Here is a 16,838-nt window from a genome sequence, read left to right as displayed (position 1 = left end):
TGACCTGAGCGCTCAAAAGGAAACTATAAAGTCTAATCGAGTGGATACTTCCCTATACATTGAAAGAGGAGAGAGTGAAGAAGTTGATACATATTGTTTGCTTTTGGAAGAAACAGAATTGCAGATTAATACAGATAATGGTGTGATGATTAGTCTCACATAATTTTTTGTTAAATAAATGAGTGACAAAGTACCAACTGGGGTATATGTTAATCAAATCAATCTTCATAAACTATCATCTTGTGTTCAAAATCAAAAGCCATGTACGATTAACGTTAATGCAATTCAGAGAAAAGGAGCAGTAAGAATTGATGTTTTGCTCACAAGAGAACAGGTTAAAATCTTGAATGACACTGGCTCACTTAAAATTAAAATGACAAAACCAATGTTGAAAAAATATTCAATAAGAGAGACGAGTGGAGGATTTCTCCCATTTCTAATTCCTTTATTTGCTGGTTTAAGTGCGGTTGGAGCATTGACGGGTGGTATTTCAACAGCGGTGAAAACTGCCAACGAAAGGAAGGCTCAACTCCAGGCTCAAAAAGAATTGGAAAGACATAACAAAGAGTTGGAGAAACAAATTAGAGGAAGTGGTGCAATTGTAGATTTTGCTGAAAAACTTGAAGGTCTGCCTGATAAAGCGAGATTGTTAGTTGGAGATATGCTTTCTTCTATAGCACAAGCAGGTGTAAAATTAACGAAAAGAGGTAATGGATTATATCTTTCTAATAAATAAATGAGCATTGATGAGTGGTTTAAAGAATTTGGAAAGAATACAACATCAAATTTACAACTTGTCAAATATTGTAAGAAATTAAAAATTCATAATGTGGTTATTTGTATGAGAGATGAATTAACAAATGTGCCGAAACATACAAAGAATATTATTATGAACTTAGAAGATAATAATGGGAACGGTTCTCATTGGGTTTGTATTTTTAATAGTCAAGACAAATATTATTTTGATAGTTTTGGTCTTCCACCACCTGTTGAAGTCATAAAATTCTTACAGAATGGTGTTTATCAAACATTTCAAGTCCAAGAATTAAATTCCAAGTGTTGTGGTCAATTATGTCTATATGTGTTATTTCAACTCAACAAAAATAAAAAAATTTTATGATATTATTTTTAATCTAATATAAATGACTTATGTTGGTAAAGATGGTTCTATCTTTGGTGTATCTCAAGAACTTGTTATTGATTTATCAAATTATTACACAAAGGCACAGGCTGAACGACATAAATATAATATAACCAAAAATATTAACATGAAAAATGCTTCTAAATTAAAAAATGATCCAAGCCCGACTGACGCGAATGACTTGGTGAGATTAAGTGATTTATCACAATATATATCCTTAAATAAAACGGCCGTGTATTCCAAAGATACAGAAGTGTTGATATTATCTCCAGGTCATACAGAATTCACAGTTCGAATTAAAATAAATTTTTATAAAGAAGGGCGTATCGTTTGTATGAGAATAGAACAATGGGGGTATGATATGAATGATTTAGGGTATAATTGGTCATTTAAAATTAACCTCGAAGACCTGGAACAATTAAATCAGTCTCGTAAGGAAGAATATTATCCACTTGGTATCGAGAATGAGTTTTGTGGGGCCACGATTAGTAAACAACAAATAAAAGAATTTAATAAGGGTAAATATAATAATGGTTTTGCCCTTGTTTATCTCATGAAAACAGAAAAAAACAGGATTATATATAATAAGTAAGGAAATACAAAATGATTTAACTATGGGAAGATGGGGAGGTGTTTCGTGCCATAATATTATTCTAACATATATTTCTAATACATAAATGACAGCAAGAAGGCTTCAAGAAAATTATCATTTCTGTGTCCAAGCATACCTTCAAGAAAAGGGTATTCGGTATTTTAATAAATATGTTCTACAACATAAGAATGAGGTATTTTCAATAAAAGATTGGCATTATGCTGATGTTGATAAACCGTCAACTTTAGATTTAATGAAAATGTTAAATAATGAAAGAATTATAAAGTTAAGAAAAGGTAAGGCTCTTTTAGAAATTCAAAAGAAATTTTATTGGTTTCCTGTTGTAAAAAAAATTATTTTGGATACAGGAATAACAAGAAAACCTGATGAATATATGTATGATATTCTATGGGGTGTAAGCGATTCAAGGATAATAAGGGATGAGGAAGGAGTTGAAGAAGAGAGGGAAGAGAAGGAAAAGGAGAAGAGAGAGAAGGAGGAGAGGGAGAAGAAAGAGAAGGAGGAAAAGGAGAAGAGAGAGAGAAGGAGGAGAGGGAGAAGAAAGAGAAGGAGGACAGAGAGAAGGAGAGGGAGAAGGAGAGGGAGAAGGAGAGGGAGGAAAGAGCGAGACAAAATAAATATCAAAATATGGAAACCAGTGAGATTAAAAAAAGATTAGGGGTATTACAGAAAATAACTCAACCCACCGAGGAGGAAAACAACGAATTGACAAGTCTATTTGCAATACTTTCGACAACAATATTGACATCGACAAGATATTCATTTTAATTCAAGTTTTTCATTTTTATTTTTTTTCTTAAATAAATGGAGGAGAGAGTGAAGGCATTTCTAAGGATTCTTTATGTTTTAAAAATTAAGATTCAAATGTGCATGTTGGAAACTAAAAAGGTCTTTGCACTCTGCAGGAATTTTTCACATAAATAAATGAGTTATTGTCTCAAATGTAAAAAGAAAACTAATACTAAAAATATTTCATATATTAAAAGTAAAAATAACAGGGTTATACAAAAAGGTATATGTTCGGTGTGTGGTTCAAAAAAAATCAATTTATCTCCAAACACAAACGAGGAGGAGATATACAAAAGTTTTTATCAGGAAGTAAATTTACAACTACTGGAATACCAGGGGAATTACATCTTCCAGGGTATTCTTTCTGTGGTCCAGGCACAAACTTGGATAAAAGATTAGATGAGGCAGACAATCCTAAATCCTGGAGTAAGCCCATCAATAGAGTTGATGAAGTGTGCATGAGACACGATATTGATTATGGGAATACCACAACGTTGGAAGAAAAGCAAGAAGCCGATAGAGAAATGTTGTATAATTTGTCTCTGATACAAAATCCAACCTTGAGAGAAAAAGTTGATCAGTTCATTGTGAAGAAGATGATCAGTGCTAAATTGAAACTCGGACTTGGAAATTCAAAAAACTTATAGGCTCTAATGATGTCATTAAGACTGAAGAGCAATTAGCTGATGAATTACATAAACCAATATTCACAAAGTTTCAGAGAAGGAAAGTTTATTCCAAGGAAGTTGATTATATCTGGTTTGCTGATTTGATTGAACTCAATAATGATAAGGGGTACAAGTATGCTTTAACCGTTATTGATTTGAGGAGTAGATACGCATGGGTTGTACCATTAAAAAACAAAACAGGTAATACTCTTATGTTAGCCTTTCAACAGATATTTAATAAAAGTAAGAGAAAACCTAAAAAATTGTGGACTGATGAGGGTAGAGAGTTTTATAACCAGACATTTATGAATTTTCTAAAAAACAACAGTATTACATTATACAGTACCTTTAATGAAGGGAAGGCAGTTGTTGTTGAACGTTTTAATCGTACCTTAAAAGAGAGACTATATAAAAAATTCACACAACTCGGTTCACAACAATGGTCATCTTTTATTGAGGATATTGTGGATAAGTATCATGACACGATTCACACGTCAACAAATATGAAACCATCAGAAACATTTACAAAATTAAAATATGAAAAAGAGATTAATGTTAGAAAACCTAAGTTCAAAGTTGGTGATATCGTAATAATATATAGGTGGAAATCTCATTTTGAAAAAGGTTATATTAAAAGATGGATGAACGAACTTTTTAAAATTGTTGATGTAATAGATACGGTTCCTTGGACTTATAAGATATATGATTTGGAAGGGGAAGAGATTTTAGGTTCATTTTATTCACAGGAATTACAAAAGACAAAGATAAATTGAAATTTTTTGACTCCGCCCCTTTTTGACTCCGCCCACACAAAACCCACCCACACAAACCCCACCCCACATAAGCTCCACACAAACCCCACCCCACACAAACCCCACATAAACCCCACCACACACAAACCCCCCACATGCTCCACACAAGCTCCACCCATATTCATCATATTCACATAATTAGTGATTAGTTAATTAGTTCCCCACACACAACATGTTTATTTAATTAAAAAATTATCCACCCATCCACACAAGCTCCACCCATCCACCCATCCACCCATCCATTTATCCACACAAACCTCATCCACATAAGCCTCATCCACATAAACCCTGCCCACACAAGCTCCACCCACATAAACCCTGCCCACATAAACCCTGTCCACACAAGCTCCACCCACATAAACCCCTCCCACCGAAGCCCCGCCCACACAAGTCCCACCCACACAAGCCCCACCCACACAAGCCCCACCCACACACACCCCGCCCACACAAGCCCCACCGAAGCCCCGCCCACATAAACCCCACCCACACAAGCCCCTCCCACACAAGCCCCACCCCCTCATCCCCCTGTGCGCCCCCCAATGACCCACCACCTCCCTCATCCCACCCCCACCCTTCCCCACACACACACACATGGGGAGGGGAGGGGTGGGATGAGGGGGTGATGGGTCATTGGGGGAGCGCACCTACCCCCCCTTCATGTCTTAATCCTTTCTTTGAAATTCAAAATCAAGTAATTGTAAACAAAACAAATATAATTAATCAAAATTGCAAATATTAAATATTCATTTGCGAGAATGTATAATCTTTCCCAGCAATCTTCTTCAGATGTCTTGTGATGTTGAAACTCAGACACCATATTCTGTTTTGAAACAAAAAGTGGATAATAATTAGGTTTTATAAAGATAATTACATGGTAATATGAGTAAGCCTGGTGTTGGTTCTAAGTTCAAACCTCGTTGACCACTGAATTAACACACCAGGAGGCCGACTCAGCCTGTCATCCTTTCAAGGCCAATAAAATGAATTCCAGTGTACTGGCAAAACCGCGTCCAAACTAATGATGCAACCAACATAAGACGACATTCCAAAGAGAGAGTGATGTTAATAAAAGAATAACTAAATAATAATTCAGAAACATTTACCTCCAGAAAATCATGTGTTCTACCAGATTGCTTCAACAGCTGATGTTGTGTGATAGCGCTGAAAAAAAACAAAATAATGAGTCAAGGGTATAGATGGAGAGACAGACAGAGAGAGGTAGGTAGACAGACAGACAGAGAGAGATACAAAGAGACAGACAGGGAGAGATAGAGAGAGACAAACAGACAGGGAAAGAGACACACATATACACACACACACACACACACACACACACACACACACACACACACACACACGCACACACACACATATATACACACACACACACGCACACACACACACACATATATATATATACACACACACACGCACACACACACACACACACACACACACACACACACACACACACACACACACACACACACACACACACACACGTGTCTCACCATTGGTTTAATTCATTCGAGATCAGAGGCCGTGATAAGACTTCGTACCAGTCATTTTCAATGTTTTTCAATTCTCTTCTAAAATCATTGACCTCTTCAATAAGAGCATTCATTTGATGCACCTCATCGTGATATGTAAACTCCACTTCTTCCAAGGACCTGCCAGGAAAAAATATATATTTTCGCATTATCACGATTTAATTTATAATCATTTGCTTCATTGTTCAAAGAGGAAACCATACACAAACTTACCAACTTTGTAGTGAGCTGTTATCTTCATCGGAAGAGAGTGAGTCCATGTCTCAGTTTTTTTTTACCATTGGTACAAGATGGCAAAAAGATCAGAGGCCGTGATAAGACGTCGTGTCAGTCTTTAAAAATGTTTTTCAATTCTCTTGTAAGATGATTGACCTCTTCAATAAGAGCATTAATTTCATGCACCTCGTCGTGATATGTAAACTGCTCTTCTTCCAAGGACCTGCCAAGAAAAATATATATATATATATATATATATATATATATATATATATATATATATATATATATATATATATATATATATATATATATATATATATATATATATATATATATATATATATATATATATATATATATATATATATATATATATCAGAATTATCACGATTTAATTTATAATCAATTGCTTCATCGTTCAAAGAGGAACCTATACACAGGCTTACCAACTTTGTGTTGAGCTGTTTTGTTCGCGGAAGAAAGATCGCTCATGTCTCAGTTGTAAAAATGAAAATCCCGTCTGGCAGAAACTTTGTCTGGCGAATCACTTATAAAGCAACGATGAGGAGATTGCTTAATCATTGGGTGTGGCCACAGGAAATGACGCTTCGGGTGAGACAGCTTGGAAAATAACTGGGAGATATATTCTCAAATTGTATGAATCATTTTTAAAACATACTTAAAATACCCTAAAATGGTTTTGATTAAACATGTTTTCAGTTCGTGTTCTGAGATAAAATATAAACACGAGACCTTGTCTCACAGAATAGTTCCTGTTTTTTTTTCACAGCATGACTGTCCAAAAACACTTCCTCATTTTCACAGCACGACAGTGTCAAAAAAACACTTCCTCATTTTCACGGCATGAACTGAAAACATTTGAAACAAAACTTTTTTTATGGCGTGGTTTATACACAAAAATGATTTGCAACTCGGGCGGTGGCCAGATGAGATCATTAAGAGAAGTTTATCATTTTGTAATGGCACAAAAGGGGTATCTTAAAAAATATAAAGATTCAAATGTTTTGTTTTTCAATATTTTATATGGGGATTATTGTGCAAAGAAAATTAAACTATTGAAGGAATTTGAGAATGAACAAATCTTTATAGGTTCAATGAGTGAGCGAAACAATATGCATCGGTTATTTGATAAAGTGTCCCGAGACTTAGACGTTTCAGATATTTCTTTCGAATCACCTTTAACAAATCACATTACCACTTTACTACTTGAACAAATCTTTATCTTATTGCATGGATTATTTGAAAAAAAAAGTGTCCCCAGGTTAAAAGGGGAGACAAATAAATATACCTTGGGATAAAAAGGGGGTTTATTTTTAGGGAAAAAAAATATGAATCGCTGAAAATCCCCCATTCATTTACATGGGGAAAAGTGAGCCAGAACCAGTATATTCACCCTACTCTCAATGGCCGGTTTACCAGCCGCTATTCAAACCTCCATATACCCCAATAGCCGGTTTACCAGCCACTATTCAAACCTCCATATACCTCAATGGCCGGTTTACCAGCCACTATTCAAACCTCCATATACCTCAATGGCCGGTTTACCAGCCGCTATTCAAACCTCCATATACCTCAATGGCCGGTTTACCAGCCGCTATTCAAAAGTCTATATGCCTGAGCGGCTTGTTTACCAGCCACTATTCAAACCTCCATATACCCCAATGGCCGGTTTACCAGCCACTATTCAAACCTCCATATACCCCAATGGCCGGTTTACCAGCCACTATTCAAACCTCCATAAATCCGAATGGCCGGATTTTTCTCCAGAGAGCCCAGGATGGGGGAGCCCAAAGTCAAAGGAGCCCAGGGTTCAAAGGGTTAACAATTCACAGAACATGAAAGTTCAAAGATTAACAATCACCGCAGTTTATTCATTGTGCAGATGAGAAATGACATTTGGGCTGTTTTTGAATCTTGTGGTTTTACATTTGAATTCAGTTAGTTGTTTTGAGTTGTGTAGCTGATAGCTGCTATGAGATCTGTCTGCAGGTAACAAGTGGTGAAGTTTGGAATTTTGGAGCAATCTCGCGATAAAACAACAAAGTTGTTCACGTCCCTTTTCAAGTGACTCCAAACCATAATCACGTAAAGCATCCGAGTCGCTGCAGTACTGTGGGCCAAGGATAAGTCTACAAGCCCTTTTCTGAACAAATTCAACAACATTGCCCAGCTGCTAATTCCGCTTGACCACACAGGAGCTCTGTATTCTAATGTGGGGCGAACAGAAGATGTGAAAATGGTTACAAGAGCGTTCCTTGGGAGGGAATAGTATTTTAACTTCTGAATCATGTGTAAATGACTGAACTCTTTTAACAATACAACTGACATGTGCATCCCATTTCAAATCTGCCTGGATGAAGATGCCCAACAGTTTAATGATTTTACAATTTTGGAGTACAATATCATTCAATGACAAGTGAGAAGGGGGTGGTTTATTTAAAGTGAAACAGATGTCAACAATCGCACACTTTTTGTGGTTGAGATACATTCCGTTCCGTACAGCTCAGTTATGAAGTTGTTCAAGAACAGCTGGCATGTGAGATTCAGTGTGAGTACTATGGTTTTCAATGAATGTGAGGTCATCAACCTATTTGAATCAGTGAATACCGGTGGCAATGTTGCTGTAGTGGGGCGAACAGCATCGTTGATCATGGCAAGAAATACAACAGGTCCCAACTTTGTTCCCTGGGGAGCTCCGGCATTAATGTGCATCCATTCAGAGACCTTGTCCGTGAACTTAACATACTGTTCACAATTTGAAATAAAGTCACTTATCCAAGAAACAAGAGATGAATCAACTCCCATTTGTAAGAGTTTTGAAATAGCGATCATGTGATCAATGCGGTCGAAAGCTTTAGAAATATCTATAAGCATCATCGAGGAAATTGATCCTGGTATTTCTGCACGCTCATGAAGTGTGTGCAGAATATCAATCAGACAATGTGAAGTTGATACACCTTTAATGTTTCCAAACAGTTTGGGGTTAAGGTTCTGCTTCATTGCTTCCATCGTTCGCTCTGCTATGAAGTGTTCTGCAATTTTTGATAAGTGGGCAACTTGAGCAACTGGACGCAAGTTGTGGATAGTGTCAGATGACGATTTTGGAATAGGAACAACACATGCCCTTTTCCATTGCACTAGAACTGTCTGTTGCTTGTATGACACATTAGTTATGTCCATCAGATGTTCAGCTGGTTTGAAAGAGAACTGGTGGATAAGTCTGGCAGAGATGTTGTCAGGCTTTGCGAGATTCAATTTTCCCAAGCTCTCGACAGACCTCCCATGGCTGGACTTGACATATTGTAATAAATGGCGAATACGCTGGGAGTAAGGAAGTTCAGGAACAGGCAAAGTCTGATTTGGTCCAGGAACAGGTAAAGGGCAGAGCAGATGAGGAGTTCCGAGATTTTTTTAATTTAAAATACATTGTCGAGACTCGTGTCAGAGCTAACACACAGAATGTACAGCAACGGTAGCAAGACACAAGTGGGATGGGAGAGGGAAGCACAAAATAGTGGGGAACAGAGACAATAGGGGATCTGTGGAAGGGAGAGGGATGGGGCAGGGAACACAGGGTAAACAAGATAGACACTACAGGGGCTTTCAGGAAGGAAAATAGGGAATTTGAAGGAGGTGGGTTTGGGGTGGATTAATGGGGGTAGAAAAGATCGTGGTTTTGGATGGGGGAAGATATGAGATGGTGGTGAACAGCTGTATTGAAGACCTGGAGGGAGGGGTGGAATTGAAGAGAGTGTTGGAGTTTCTTCCAAAGGTGATAAAAAAGAGGATTGACAGAGTGAAGGTGAGCAGTGATTCTTGATTTTGGCAGTTTCACCAGAAGGGGGTTGCTGGCTGACCTTGAGGAAATATGAGGGGGGGAGGGGGGCGAAGACGGAGAGGAGACGGTAGAAGACATAAAGACCAACGACTTGCCTGTGGTGAGAGAGTGAGAGACTCATCAACTCAGCCTCATCACGGGAGATCACAATGATCTTAAATGCCTTGGTTTCCACAGCGTGAAGCCGAGAAAGGTGAAAGGTGGGAGCACCAGCCCAGAGGGAAGAGCAGTACTCCATCAGGCTGCAGACAAAAGCTTTATATGTGGTCAGGAGCTCAGGTGTGCCAAGGAAGGACTTTGCATGAAGAGAAGATGCCCAGTCGGCAACTGGCTTTGGAGGCCAGCTTGGACAGATAGTGAAACCCAGAAGATTTAATGAAAGGACTTCTTCAAGACGATTGTTGAGAAAGTATATGGGGGTGGGGGTGGGGGGGTTCCAGACGGTCCTTTCGGAGAGACATAGGCGTTTTGGAGAGATGGTATGGCAGAGGGTGAATGGTGGAGTCATCAGCAAAGAGATAAAGAGGACTTTCAGAGTCAGAGCTATCATTGATAGAAACCACAAAAAGAACAGGGCCCAGAACACTGCCTTGAGGAACTTCAGCCTGGATAGGACGAGGGTATGAGAGAACTCTATAAAGGGCCACATGTTGGCTGTCACAGGAGAGGTATTCAAGCGATGAGTGGAGATGTCCTTGGATACCATAGGAAGAGAGTTCGGTGAGCAGGGCAGCGTGGCAGACCATATTTAAAGCACACGGCATGTCAAAGGGGATGGCTCTGATTTCATGTCTGGCATTGAGGATCTCCATCCATTGTTGGGAGAGCAGAAGCAGCATATCCTGAGTAGAGTGACCTGGTCTGAATCCAAATTAATGATTGGAAATCAAGCCATTGGAGAAGAGGATGGATTTAATGTCAGAAGCAATGATGGATTCTATAACTTTGCTGCTGATTGGGAGAATTTGATTGGTCTGTAGTTGCAGGGATCTGTTTTTCACCTTTTTATACAGGGCAGTGATGTTTTCTGATTTCCAAGCAGATGGCAGATGACCTTGAGCAAACGAGAGGGTGAATAGAACAGAGAGAGGGTGAGCAAGAGCAGTAGAGCAGGTTTTGAGGACACGTGGGCTGATGCCGTCTGGACCGGTTGCAGAATCTGACTCGAGGTTTGACAGCAAACTCTCCACCTTGTCAGGAGAAAAGGTTACAGAGTCCAGGAGCAGCTGGGTGTGACTGGTTAAGGTGGGTATAGAAAGCAATGGGTTTGGGACACAATATTTGGAGTTTAGGCATTCAGCCTTTTCACATGTCATGTCAGCTGTGTGACCATTTGAGGTAAGGGAGGGGATAGAGGGGAAACATACACCAGAGACAGACTTAAGTAGGCACAACCAGGATTTGGAGGAGGGAGACAGGTTTGAGAGTTTAGACTTGAGATGAGAAAGATGTTGTTTTCTGGCTCTCCTGAGGGTAGATACACACTTGTTCTGAGCTTTGTGGAAGGAACTGAGATTGCCTTCAGTTGGATGAGCCTTCCATGAGGTGAAAGCAAGTTGTTTCAGGATAACTGCCTCGCCACAACCTTCAGTGAACCATGGGCGGGAGGTAGGGTAGGACAACTGAAAATGAGATGGGAAAAATATGTGCATGAGAGAGAGCAAGTTTCTTTGAAAGAATTCCCAGGACGAGTTGATGTCGGAGGAAGTAGAGATGGGAAACCAATCCAGAAGTTTGATGGCTGCTTGAAGTTCCTGCCAGTCGGCCTGAGTGAAATGCCAGACTCAACAGTGCTGAGGTGGTTCTCTAATAACAGAGAGATGGTGATGGTGGGGTTGATGGTGAACCATGTGCACCTTGCAGGAACCTGGGGGTCAGGGGATAAAGCACAGAGAGAGCAGAGGGTGCAAGACCAGAAAGGAGGTGGTAGAAGACAGACAGACCACCAACCTGTCTGCGATGGGAAAATGATAGGCCCATCAACTCAGCTTCAACACAGGAGATGCCATCCATCCATTTGGATCATACCCTGTGCAGAGCATTGATGCTGCCAAAGCAGTCTCCTTGGATATTGGGCACAATTCTGGACAGGTCACCACTCCACCGCTGGATTCTCGAATGGCTCAATCATCCCAGCAAGCTGGTACTCATTTTGCCGACCTCAGAAGGATGACAATCTCAGAAGGATGACAGGCTGAGTCAACCCCATCCAGTATTATTTCAAAAGCCAAACAGGATTTGAATTCAGGACCCCGAGGATCCCAAGCCCACCACCCAAACCATTGAGCCAACACCAGGCATGCAGGAGATTCCATTGATCTTTACAGGCCTTGCTTTCCATGGTGTCAAGCTGACCAATGTGTGAGGCAGTGGAGCCAAACCAGAGGAGAGAGCATTACTCCATCAAGCTGTGGATGAAGGCCTTGTAGGTCATTAGGAGTTCAGGTGTGCCAAGGAAGGGCTTGTATGATGGATGATGCCCAGTCGCCAGCTGGCTTTGGGGACAAATTTTGAAATCTGGTTTTCCCAAGAAAGATCATGGCTGATAGTGAGACCCAGGAATTTGATTGACTGAACTTCCTCAAAAGGATTGTTAAGAAAGCAGATGGAAGAGGGAGGTTGCCATACGGTCCTTTCAGAGAGAGATAGTGAGAGCGTGAGATTTGTCAGCATTGAAAGACATATTCTAAGTGTTTGATCAGCTTGGGATTTTGAAAAAGGTGTGAAGAGAGGGAAGCGGCTGCTGCCTGCCTGTCTGAAGGATAAGGGATATCACGGTAGAGGGTGGAGTCGTCAGCAAATCGATAAAGGGTATTTTCCAGAGAGTCAGATCGATCATTCTACGATATTACATAAGGAAATTATTTATATGTATGTATGTATGTATGTATATCTGAAAATCCTTGAGAAAAAGAAGCGCAGGCCCGATCTCCACCAAATTTTGCATATGTGTTGGTAGTAACCAGGATCAGGCCATGGACACAAATAACCCCCCCCCCCTCAGGAACGAATGAGTGGAAAGGGGGACAACCTGCCAATGGGTGTGTGGGAGGTGGGGGAGAGCAACCTGCCAATGATCCCAAAGAGATGTTGATGAATATCAGGAATAGGGATCCCATAGGGATGTTGATGAGCTCAGGAATAGGACTCGGCCCAGAACACTGCCTTGGGTATTCCAACCGTAACAGGGAGAGGAGATTAAAAGATTCTATTGAAAACCACAAGTTAGCATCGAGAATAGAGGAAGTCAGTCAGTCACGTGTGGAGTTGGCTTTGAACACCATAGGCAGAAAGTTTAGAGAGCAAGACAGGATGCCAGACTATGTCAAAAGCATGGGAGATATCCAGAGAGATGGCCCTGATCTCATGCTTGACAATGAGGGCCTCTATCCATTGTTGGAAAAGTCTGATCAGCAAGCCTAAGGTGACCTGGTCTGAAACCAAATTGGTGATCTGAGATGAGGTTATTGGAGAAAAGAAAGGACTTCATATCAACTGCGATGACGCATTCCACAACCTTGCTGATTATTGGAAGTAAGCGAATTGGTCTGTATTTAGGGGGATCAGTTTTTGTGTCTTTAGATGTAATGCAGTGATGTTGGTCGATTTTCAAGCAGATGGAAGATGACCTGGGGTAAATGATAGGGCGAAAAGTGCAGAGAGAGGATGTACAAGAGCAGCAAAGAAAGTTTTTAGGATACGTGAGCTTATATTATGCTGTCGAGTCAAGTTGCAGAATCAGAGTCAAAGGTTGAAAGAAACTTCTCCACCTTCTTCGGCGCAAAAGGAGAGAGAAGGAGAGAGAGGAGAGAGAAGGAGAGAGAAGGAGAGAGGAGAGAGAAGGAGAGAGAAGATGGATTTTTATGTCAAAATTTGCAATTTTCTAAGTTCATGACCTTGTGACCTTGACCTTGGGACGAAAATGAAAAATCGAGCTCCATGGGGCTATGCAGGTGCCATTGGGCTAACCAAATACTGAAACCCCTGTCAGATTCGACAAACCCCCTAGGAGAAGATGCAAATTGAAATTGGCTACCCCTAAAAACACATGTTTTTTGGGCGTAGCTCTGCCCATAATGGGCACACCACGCCCATTCTCAGGAAAACACAAGTAGATCATGATATAAACCTCCCACCAAAATTTTATCAGGATTGGATCAAAACCCACGGAGCTATGCTCGGGACAGACAGACAGACAGATAGACAAGCCGGTAGGCGGACATGGGTAGTCGCCTACCCAATATAACTTGATGTGATGGGCCCGTCGATGGGGGAATGACCTGAGGATTAAGCACAAGAAAATTCATGATTCTAGCTTCAAGGGTTAATGCTGCAGATTGTTTTTTCGTTAAAATACCCCCAGATTTAGAGGTTTTTCGGCCATTGCTAGGCAACGGAGGGGTCCATAGCAACGGTTCTTTCTCACACATAACTAGGACATACTATGACCCTACCATACCAGTTTCATGTATATCTGACTCATAGTCTCTGAGATACAACGAACTTCGTTTTTTTATTGTTTTCGACCAGCGTTCATTCAAAGTCTATCTTCTCCGACAGTTTTCATAGGATCTGGCTGGAAATTTTTGACAATATGGCTGAATGTACTGCCCACAGTCGCTCGTGGCCTGATTTTTGATTTTCGAAAACATAATTTTTTATGATTTTTCAAAAATTTCAAAGTCCCGTTGCTAGTTAACGGTGGTGTTCATAACAACGGTTCTCATTTGCACACAACTAGGTCATGGTATGAACCTACCAACCAAGTTTCATCGAAATCACCATTGTATTAACTGAAATCGCCATTTTAAATACTGATAATAAGGGTAGAACAAATCTCAAAAAAAAAATTTTCGACTAGATCGACTACCCAACATATCGACGAAAAAACTGATAATAAGGGTAGAACAAATTTCAATAAAATAATTTGAATAAATCTTTTTTTCGACTGGATCGACTACCCAAAAGCTGGTAGGCGGACATGGGTAGTCGCCTACCCAATAGAACCTGACGCGACAGGCCCGTTCGATGGGGAATGACCTGAGGATTAAGCACAAGAAAATTCATGATTCTAGCTTCAAGGGTTAATGCTGCAGATTGTTTTTTCGTTAAAATACTCCCACACTTAGAGGTTTTTCGGCCGTTGCTAGGCAACGGAGGGGTCCATAGCAACGGTTCTTTCTCACACATAACTAGGACATACCATGAACCCACCATACCAGTTTCATGCATATCTGACTCATAGTCTCTGAGATATAACGAACTTCATTTTTTTTATTGTTTTTGACCAGGGTTCATTCAAAGTCTATCTTCTCCGACAGTTTTCATAGGATTCGGCTGGAAATTTTTGACAATATGGCTGATTGTACTGCCCACAGTCGCTCGTGGCCCAATTTTTGATTTTCGAAAAAATATATTTTTAATGATTTTTCAAAAATTTCAAAGTCCCATTGCTCGGCAACGGTGGGGTCCACAGCAACGGTTCTCATTTGCACACAACTAGGTCATGGTATGAACCTAACCACCAAGTTTCATCAAAATCGCCATTGTATTAACGGAGCACTGGACCGAACAGACTGACAGACAGAGAGACAGACAGACAGACAAACATATCGACGGAAAAACTGATAAGGGAAGAACAAATTTCAAAAAAATTTTTTTTTCGACTGGATCGACTACCCAACAGATAAACATATCGACGGAAATACTGATGGATAAGGGTAGATCAAATTTCAAAAAAAAAATTTTGAATTTTTTTTTTTTTTTCGATTGGATCGACTTTCCCAACAAGCCGGTCGGCGACATGGCTGCTCGCTCTAGATGGAAAGCTGGCCGATGCGACTAGCCGATATTCATGTACATGCTATCAATCAATTTAGCACAATAAATATGATTACCACAGCCCTCTTGGTTTGCGCCCAGAAACCCGCCTTGTGAAATTTCAGGCATGTTTCCAAAGAGACTCTAACAAATGGCAGCCCTGGTAATTCCATTTATCTATTCGCTAAAGATTTTATTTTTTTTTATATGATGCTGTAAGACATTCACCTTGGGCACAAAAAAAAACAGGTCCCTCGGAGGTCCAGTTTCGGAAGTATTGATTTTTTGTACAGTCCACAATAAGTGTACGTTGTACGATAAAGTATTTTAGCTGTTGCTCAGGCCTAAGTCACATTTGCCACGGCGGCCGTGGGGTCGCCAAAATCTACGGCCACTAGCAATTATACGGCGGCCGCAGTATTTCCATGGTCACACAATGTAGCAGTCACATTTGTTTTTATTTTTCGGGTAGCCGCACGGCGTATTTATAAATTGTGGAGACCGAAAACGTGGGGGTGCCGTACGGTATTTGATTTGATGTCGCACGGTGACCTTAGGGCGTCCCTGCGGCGGCCATACAATTTTCAAGGCAGACGCAAGGTAGCCTCAAGGTGCCCGCAAGGTGAACGTGAACGTGCGGCCAGACGGACGGTAACGAGTGGGTATATATATATATACCAGTTCTTTTTTTACTGAAATAAAAATGTAACAGTTCGGAATATACCAGTACGTGGTGCCCCCAGAATCCGAATTGAATTCGTTCCAGGAGGCTGTTCGGATTGCAAAAAGTTCGATTCCCAAACTATTTTCCCAATAAGAAATAATGGAGTGAATTAATCCGTTCGTGGACCCAAAGAAAACCCACTTTCAAGACACTTTCAACTGAAATTCCCCATGTTTAAGGTAAAATAAGATGAGTAAATGACCTTCGGTGGCAGTGTATGGTATATAAACTGGTACAATCACCACATCCAAAGGTCCACACAGGCTCGTGCTCCGGCCTGGGTTCCGATTGCTCACGCACTCTGCGAGCGCTGCCCCCAGGGCAGCTCATCAAACATGATGCCCCCAGAACCACAATCACTTTCATCAAACGCATCGGGCTGAGGTAATCATGGATATTCCAAATTACAACCGGTTTTTCTGTGAAATTAAATCCTTGCCCGACAGTCCGTCACACCACGTGATCGGATTGCTTTTTTGTTATTAATTAAAACACAAGATGATTAAAAAAAAAAAAAAAACACAAATCAAGGTGAAAACACGAGGTAAAGTAGCGATCGACACACGAGAGATGCTTTCACGAGGACTTCCACCGACGAACTGAATGAACAAAGCGCGAAGATGCGGCTCGAACAGGTGGGGGA

The 16,838-nt window shown here is 40.5% G+C and overlaps 1 protein-coding gene and 1 long non-coding RNA gene across 2 annotated transcripts in view; both read right to left on the bottom strand.

Moving 5' to 3' along the window:
- The window catches only part of LOC147016808 (immunoglobulin superfamily DCC subclass member 4-like), a 187,248-nt gene that overhangs the window by 169,165 nt on the left and 1,245 nt on the right, over nucleotides 1–16,838 (bottom strand). The gene's annotated exons all lie outside the window — the stretch shown is intronic.
- LOC147016809 (uncharacterized) lies at nucleotides 4,691–6,095 on the bottom strand. The gene is made up of 4 exons (XR_015049187.1): nucleotides 5,787–6,095; nucleotides 5,535–5,693; nucleotides 5,127–5,184; nucleotides 4,691–4,843 (listed from the first exon to the last, which is right to left on the bottom strand). It is a non-coding gene; the product is annotated as an uncharacterized LOC147016809 (long non-coding RNA).

The sequence above is a fragment of the Eptatretus burgeri genome, chromosome 11, assembly GCF_056783735.1.
Source record: "Eptatretus burgeri isolate ZD-2024b chromosome 11, Ebu_testis_v1, whole genome shotgun sequence".
NCBI classification, from domain to species: Eukaryota; Metazoa; Chordata; class Myxini; order Myxiniformes; family Myxinidae; genus Eptatretus; species Eptatretus burgeri.
The sequence above is the reverse complement of the archived record's forward strand: the minus strand, read 5'-3'. Positions and strand labels throughout refer to the sequence as shown.